Source organism: Mastomys coucha, unplaced genomic scaffold (assembly GCF_008632895.1).
Source record: "Mastomys coucha isolate ucsf_1 unplaced genomic scaffold, UCSF_Mcou_1 pScaffold12, whole genome shotgun sequence".
NCBI classification, from domain to species: domain Eukaryota; kingdom Metazoa; phylum Chordata; class Mammalia; order Rodentia; family Muridae; genus Mastomys; species Mastomys coucha.
Window position 1 is genome coordinate 24,991,874 of NW_022196894.1, and position 6,881 is coordinate 24,998,754.

At 36.1% G+C, this 6,881-nt stretch overlaps 1 protein-coding gene across 2 annotated transcripts in view; it reads left to right on the forward strand.

The window, feature by feature from the left end:
* The first annotated feature begins 1,483 nt into the window (after positions 1 to 1,483).
* The window catches only part of Ostn (osteocrin), a 39,108-nt gene continuing 33,710 nt past the window's right edge, over positions 1,484 to 6,881 (forward strand). The window contains exon 1 of one of the 2 annotated variants that reach the window (XM_031364664.1): positions 1,484 to 1,575. The gene's annotated coding sequence lies outside the window, so the exon portion shown is untranslated. Of the gene's footprint in view, positions 1,576 to 1,971; positions 2,185 to 6,881 lie in introns of those variants that run through there. The other variant, XM_031364663.1, reaches the window with a different exon arrangement.

The following is a 6,881-nucleotide window of genomic DNA, read 5'->3' on the forward strand; positions in this document are numbered from 1 at the left end:
GACATTTTCAATTGCTCAGTTTGAATGTGCTTTCTCTTTACTACCAGAATCCCAACTAACAAAAACAATACCCAGTCTCTGGTCCCATCACTTTGAAGCAATGGGTACTTTAACTATTCTTTAAAAGATGTGCAGTGTTGTTGTGGTTTGTTTGCTTGTTTCCTATTAGGTGTGAATAATTGCTCCTTAACAAGGTTGCTATCTGAATGAAATAATGATCTATTGGCTGAAAAGATTTCATTAATATTTTCTCTCTTGTCTTCCCCTCCCCCACCTTGTCATGGGATGCTTATTTTCTCCATCTTTATATATCTTTGTATGTTGCCTCTTCCCTTTCTTTTGTAGGATAATGTAAAGTATATAAGTAAGTCCCTCATAAGTGTGCAATGTACAGAAGCCTGTTCAAATTACTTCAATGTACCATGGCTGCGTTCCTGGAATAAACTGCTGTTATTTTTTTTTTCCGCTGCAGAACAGTTAAGTTAAACTTTTGAATTAGGTCAACATAATCCACAAATAGGCTGGAATCTTTGGACTGTGTAACATGGACAGATCTGGAATAAATCAGCTATAGATATCATTTGTCAGAATGCTGGGGTGGGTGGGACATCACAGATCCTGGCTGTGGTAGCATCATGATGTGTCCATTAAAACTATATTGAGAGTTTTCCATCATGTGGATTCAAGCTTAACATAATTTTTTTACGGCAGTAATGTCTAAACAAGGTTCCACAATTAGGATATATTTTTATCTTGACTTGGGAACCACTGCTGCCAACTGCTCAGATTTCAGGCTTGTTGAGACATATGTTATCCCTGGAAGCCCTTCATAAAAACAAAGTGCTTTACTGTCCCACCAATTCAGTGTGCTCTGGTTGGCTCGCCTATGTAACTCCAAATTAACCATGCAATAGTTCCTATGCTAGTGAATAGTATTTTATATGGCTTGTAAGCAAAACCAAGGAAGAACAATTTTATTTCTATTTGTGCAAAAATATAATCTGATTTAGATTCTTTCTGGTAGCTTTTAAAATAGACAGAATGCAACCATGGGCAAAGAACTGGATATGGAAATAGGATATGAATTTGTAATCTAGCTCTGGCAGCACCCATAGGTGTGTGTCCTCACTGACTGAGTCAGTGCATATTTCTAGCCTCAGTTACTGTATCTGATAAATGGAGAGCCACAGTAAATCAAACAAGCCAATGATGATCTAATAACACAGAAGGTGCCTATAAGCTCAGTCATTTTTTAACTAATGTACATGTGCCAAGAAATGTGATTTCCAGGAAATGAAGATGAAGAAAATTTTCAGACAGAACAGGGAATATTTTGGGTGAAATAAAAGACAACAAGAGCAAGATAAGGGTGACTCTAACCTCTGCATTTATGGCCACATGCCACAGTGCTTTATTTATAGGTTTGTTAGTAGCCCGTTTCCTAATATAACCATGTCAGTTAAGAAGTACCTGTCTGATTCAAGGACATGGCATAGTGCTCCCAAGGCACAAACCACTCATCATTTCTGCAGATGACCGTGTGATGTAAGGGTCCCTAACCCCACCAATAAAACAGTATGTGTCTGATTATAATCTTTTTAAACTTTGCTGAGACTTTTTAAACCTTGTTGGTGACCTTTGCAAATCAAATACATTTTTAATACTCAGAGCTCGACTAACAGCTCTGATAGAGATGCTGCTGCAACTGAGCACAAAGCTAAGTGTGTACTTAAGTTTTCCAGAGGTGAGCTACTATCACTACTCAAATACCACAATCAAAGCAAGAGATAGAAGAAATGTGGAAAGGAAAAGGGGGAAATGGGGAAAGGGGAGGGGTGAGAGAGGAGGGGAGAGACTGGAAGAAAGGGAGTGGTCGAGGAGAAAGGCTAGGGAGAAGGAGAAAGGGAGGGAGGGATGGAGGGAGGGAGGGGGAGAAAGAGAGAGAGAGAGAGAGAGAGAGAGAGGGGGGGGAGAGAGGGAGAGAGGGAGAGAGAGAGGGAGAGAGTTGGTGAAATGTTCCGTTGAAAATCTGTAGAACTGATGTAAGAGAAAGCAACGACAGGGGTTGGAGTAAGTGGAGTAGAACTGAGACTATAAAAACACAGAAAGAAACTCACACCAGGGCTAAGTTTGGGATAAGCGGCAGGCAGGACTCTAAAGTTAGGAGCTCTGACTTCTCACAAGGTAAGCCAAATGTGAAAATTGATAAAGAACTCAAGATTAGGTTTCTTTCTAACTGTTGCTTTTATTTCCACATACTTCTTAACTATTTCATGTATTCCTTGGTTTTGCTAAAATTAGAAGCAGCTTTTGATAAGTTTTCCTGTTTAGTGTGGAGTGGAAAATCTAGCATACTTTGTAAAACAAATTAGAAAGACATAATTGGTAGACACTTCATATTTATTATATTGATTTGTGGTCTGTTTGTTCTTTTTATTTCAAAACCGAGAGAGAGAGAGAGAGAGAGAGAGAGAGAGACAGAGACAGAGACATAGACAGAGACAGAGACAGAGACAGAGACAGAGAGAAAATGAACTCAAGAGAAATATTCATGGTTTTATTTCTCTGTCATCACAGATGTCAAGAAACGCAAGAAAGTGGGTTTTTGTACAAATGATCAAGTTTAAATAATTTAGATAGATGAAAAGATTTTCAGCCATCTATATTTCTAACAAAATTAGAACATAAGAGTAACCCTTAAGAAATAAAATTCTATATTTGTAAATTCTAAAGCATCTTGTTTCTCTTATTAGAAAAAATAAATATAATAATAGCAACAAAGTTACAATAGACTTATATAATGTTTTCGTTCAGTATTTGAAGTGTTCTTGCTACCTACTGATTGAATTAAGTATTAATAATCTAATACTTATTTTTGTGCTGTGTTTGAAACATAATTAAAATCCAGCTCCAGGTTTTGATCATTACAGTAACACGTAAGGATGTATTCAATACATTGACCTCTAATAATGTAATATTCCTGCTCTTAATTGTATGGGTAGATTATGTTGGTGTAGAGGAAAACTATTATTATTATTTTTAGATATGTGATTACTATGTTTCTGGTCCATCCTTCTAGGAACAAATTATAGTAATTTAAATGTCCATGCAGTTACTGAATTAACAGAATCATCTACAATGTTCTTCTCCCAAATCCACAGTGTCTGTTGTCCTTTCTCTTTATTTTGGTACAATTCTTTAGACTGTTTAGGGACTTTCTCCAAGGGCATCATCTGCACAGTGTTCATGTCTCCCATATAATTTTATTGCTTCATAGCCTCAGTCAAGCAATAAAAGGATTTAAGGTTGGCATTTGCTTTCTCCTTTTTATTTCACAGGATTTTAAAGAATTTTTATGAAATGAACCATGAGCAATAAAGGAGACACCTTTGTGCGACAAGATATAGGAACCTTTGAGTTATATTTTATTTCTATTCCTTTTTCAAATCCTCTTAATGACTTTGATTTTTGTTCGGACAACTTAGATCAATTTGGTTTGTCTCAAATGAAAATAAATAAAAAACACTGTTGTCGTTCTATCCTGTCTTCCTATGCACTTCAGGTAAGCCTTAAGCATAAAGTAGGACTTGGCAATACTTTTTTATTGAGCAGAGAAAATAAATACAAGTGGCAAGACCATGCAAAGATAGAATGACCAGGGAGCTCCTTTACCAATTACTTGGCCCACTTTAGAGAGTTAAGTGTCAGTTCCATAAGATGTAGAGGCTAATCTTTAGAAGTGATCTAATTTAACTTCTATCAATATGTGTCCTACTGGGTTCCTATCCTCTCAACAAGTCTTACTTGGATTCATGGGTTCAGCCAAAGAAACACAAGCCTTAGATTCTGGAAACTAGATTTCTAACCCCAGTCCCACCCAATATCTGTCTGAAACCTTCAGATTGCCTGGAGCTTTTTGTAGTAAAACTGATGTCTGTAGAGATGCCATCAGGAAGCTAGGTCCTCTCCTAACCCTGGCCATTTTTAGGAGAGTACATTGAAGCTGGACAGTAGCTTAAGTGTAGGTAAATTTTCGGATTATACACCACACACACTTTCCCAGATAAATCAAGAGCTGTGCTCTAGAGCACTAGTCAGCATTGCTGGGCAACAGTTGTTCATTGCTTTGGCTGGCTTGAGGTGGGTTTAGCTCAGTAATACTATTTCTTCCTTCTAGACATCCCGTCAGCCCAAGTCTTAGAACTGCTTAGGTGCTTAACCGCTCCCTCCAGCAGCAGTGTTCTTCCTCCCTTTACCCTCCCTCTTCTAACTGTCCTCTACCTTCCCTTCCCCTCACTCTTCCAACAGTTCTTTGGGTCCCCCTCCCTTTCCAACAGTGCTATACCTCTTCCCTTTTCTCCACCAGCAGTGCCTTCCCTGCTCACGCAGGCATTACTTAAATCCTCTCCTTGAATCATGTTCATTTCTTTCTCTCCAAGCCTTACATTCCCAGATATTGCTGGTTAAATCCAAATGTATCTAACATTTCCCTCTTCTTTCCTAAAACCCCAGATTCCTATGGAACTTAAAGCCTTAACCATAGGAAAACTTGTACTCTAAAAAGCATATAATATTAAAAATTCACTTCATTTAATGTGGTCAGAGCTTGAAGAGTACTTATGGTTTGTGTACAAATGAGATTTCTTCCCTTTATCTTCCACCCAGGAGAACTGACTAGTTAGAACGGAATGCTAACATTTTCATGGAAATGCTACAACTCAAAGTAGTAATAGCACATTGGATGTTACCCTGACTGTTGCTTGGAAACAGCGTTTCTGGTTTCACCCTTTTATTTAATATGTTTTTAAACTAAAATACAATTATGTCATTTACTGCCTTTCTTTCCTTACCACAATATCCTTTCTAAATCAATGACATAGTTTTCATTAATAATTGCTGTTCCATCTTTCTAAATAGACACATAAATAAAAACCTGTCATGCTGAGTTCATCATTGTTCTTCATGTATGCACTTTCGAGAGCTGACTACTTTGTATTAAATAACCAGGTAGTGTTCTCACCCATGGGAGATGCTACTTCTTTATGTCTAAGCACTTAATGTTATTTTCATTATTGTCTTGGTATTTCTACCCCTATACCATGTTTCTTGATTCTAGGCACTAATGCTGTTTCTTACATTTTAAGTCCAAGAATTACAGTTTTTATAAAACTGTGTAGTAATAGGTGTTTTAAGTTCCCACATTTTAAAGAATGAGAGAGCTATTTTTTATTGAATGATTGCTATTGCTGGTGAGTTCGAGTGAAGTATTTCTAATCTTCTCAATAAATCTGCAGAGTCAGTCTCTATCTCCTTTCCAAAGAACATTGACCTAAAATGACTGGTGTAAGAATTAAAGGGTTCACAATAATTTTTAAATATTGTTTTTATTAAACTATGCAAAATTTCTTTAAAGTTTATCCAAATATTGAAGTAAGAATATGCTCTTGCAAGAAGAAATCTGTGGGCAGCTCAAGTAGGCAACTACGTTTGTGTAAGTGTCTGTGTCCAAATCCCACATTCCTAACATACAAAATGTGGTTAATATTACACCTTGTTGTTAAGTAGAAAAAAATTCATGTTTACCCTTTTATTTACATTTTAGAGAGTATTTTTTTCATTGCTGCTAGTGGCTAATTGTATGTCACTTAAGTATCAGATTAATATTAACTGTCGTATATGTCAAAGGGAGGATAAAGGATGGAGAGGTAACAGTCTACTTCCTCCTGAAGCACATGTCCAATATAAGCTCATTTCACTTATCTACCTTGATCTTCTGAAGACCTTTACATATTATAGTTCCCATGCATCAAACCTGTGCATTCACGTGCAACTCTGTCAGCTTTTTCTCTATCTAAAGTGTCAAAGGCTGTATTCTGTCCCATTGGTGAGTGTCAGAATTAAACAACTAATTTCATTCAAAGATTGGCTACAATCACATGCTACAGTTTTTTTTTTCTGGTTGTGGAAAGCATTGTTTCACACCATCATTTAGCTATGCAGAAACCTAATTGCCATTTGGCATTTAATAGGATGTCTGAAGCTAGCACCTGGGGTAAGTCTTGGGGGTTGTGATGTGCATTACTTCCACAGGGAAGAATGTGGAGTGGTACTGAATGTGCCTGGACTCTAGCATGGATTTCATCAAACTTCATCGTGCAAAAAACTTGTCTGTGTTTTCCCTTAACCTATCTTAGCATGATGATATGAATTAGCTTCCATATCATTTAAACTTGGCTATTAATATCCACCCTGTGTTCATGCTTACCTACCAATTAAGACTGCTTTCTTAAATATACAATGTTGCCTGGCAGTCATTTTTCAAGGTACAAACATGGACTAGTAAATATCACACAGTCACTGCCCTTGAGAAGCTTATAAACACAGCCAAACTTTGTAAATGGATTTAAACATTTTGGTGGTGATGTTACTGTAATCATTCTTTAGGGTAGCATGTTAAACTTCAGCATTCTATACTAATTTTTAAAGATTATGATAGAGCATTTTTTTAAATTCCAGACTCACTTAATACAAATTTTATTGTTGTAATATTGGAAAGCAATAGTAGATGAAATGACATCAAATTAAAGAAAATCAGTTGATAAATATATATATAATTATATATATAATTGTATGAATAATTAAATACATTATTAGAAATGGAAATGCATTTCACATATTTGTATATATTATATAATAGTGGCATATATATTGCTAATATATATATATAAATTATGTTATATATATTAGCAGAACAGTTTTCCAACTCCAAAACAAATTTCAGCTAAGGAGAGGTCTTTATGGAAGCATTTTAAATGACTGTCCCTGAGTGTGTTGCAAGTTGGAAAGAATGATAATTTGCTAGTGTGTATATATATATATAT